The sequence below is a fragment of the Cydia splendana genome, chromosome 3, assembly GCF_910591565.1.
Source record: "Cydia splendana chromosome 3, ilCydSple1.2, whole genome shotgun sequence".
Lineage (NCBI taxonomy): Eukaryota > Metazoa > Arthropoda > Insecta > Lepidoptera > Tortricidae > Cydia > Cydia splendana.
Genome location: NC_085962.1, coordinates 22,723,501 through 22,724,956, shown reverse-complemented (window position 1 = coordinate 22,724,956; position 1,456 = coordinate 22,723,501). Strand labels below are relative to the sequence as shown.

At 34.3% G+C, this 1,456-nt stretch overlaps 1 non-coding gene across 1 annotated transcript; it reads left to right on the top strand.

Moving 5' to 3' along the window:
• The first annotated feature begins 1,068 nt into the window (after positions 1-1,068).
• On the top strand, positions 1,069-1,155 carry Trnay-gua (transfer RNA tyrosine (anticodon GUA)). Its single transcript is given in 2 exon segments — positions 1,069-1,105; positions 1,120-1,155. It is a non-coding gene; the product is annotated as a tRNA-Tyr (tRNA).
• The last annotated feature ends 301 nt before the right edge of the window (positions 1,156-1,456 follow it).

The window sequence follows — 1,456 nt, the reverse complement described above, 5'->3', positions numbered from 1 at the left end:
TTAATAAATAGACATGTCAAGATCGCTTATCTTCTTTCTCATGCTAAAAAAACGAACTATAACAATTGTAAACTCGACTGAATAATATAATAAACTACGTAACCATGGAATACACAAATAAAAATACTACAATAATAAAAATGTTGGCTACACGCCTTCCAAAGATCCGGGACCCCATGGCCCCGAGATATGGTAAGCCATACTATAATAATATGTATGTATATTCTAAATAGTTATAATACAGAACGTAACATACGTGTTAAAATATAAAAACTTAATATAATTAATGATGGTCTCAGGAATCGTCCAGTCAATAACAGTCAGTCGGTTACCTATACAGCAGTTGAGTTTACATTTGCAGGTTTCAGATAAGTCATCGTACTCGGTAGTTGGTCGTACGCTATAAAATACCTAGTAAATGCTATTTATCACTTGCAAACACGCACTGTCCGGGTCACAAGTTGTTACATGTCAAGGAGCAGTTAAAAATAACTGCAATAATTAAATCGGGCATTCTTTCCGTTGTTGGTATTGTACGGGGCACTTCCTAGGGCAACTCCGTCTTCATTCCCTTTATGCTACCTCTAAAAGGTGACATAAGGTTGAGCGAACATATCGATAAGTCACTATAGTTGGGATATTAAAGTCTATTTATATCTATTTAGTTGAAAACTTAAAACAAAAACGGACTTGTAAAAAACTTGTCTTGTATTTAGACCCACGCTAGCCACTTTATATTATACAACTTTCTGAAACGACACGTCAGAATAATTAACAGTGTAATTCTAATAATGAAATTATGCATTTACTGACTAATATTTAAGACAAGATCAAGATGTTATGTGTGTTTGTGACCGTACGAGTAAAGTGACGTAACGACTGACGAGGTCTGAACCTTTCACTCAATGGCATGGATAAATAAGTGTGCTACGTTACACTTACATAATCACAATGATGCGACGTAAGTGTAATGTGAGAATGTGACTGGTCATTTTGTTTCTTATTAAATTATTCATACTTTACATCAGTTAATTGATAGTGGTGTAACATTTCGGCGTATAACATGCACCTTCGATAGCTCAGTTGGTAGAGCGGTGGACTGTAGATGAAATAACTGTTATCCATAGGTCGCTGGTTCAAATCCGGCTCGAAGGATATTTTTGAAGGATGATTTCATACATAGCAGATTGCTTGACTGAATTTATTCTACACAATGAAACAATCAACAGTATTTTTTTGTAAATTTCAAGAAAAACCAGTTTAAGACTAGATTTTTTCCTATTTCCATTTGCCTAAACAGTAAAAAAACATTGCAGAATCTAAAAGCTAGAAAAATATGCATGAGGTTGTGCCCATTCGAATGAAATAATGGTTTACGGATTTTCAGCGCGTGCAAAATGCATAGCATAGATAGATGATCACCAAAATCCATGATATCATATACAATTAAAAAAGC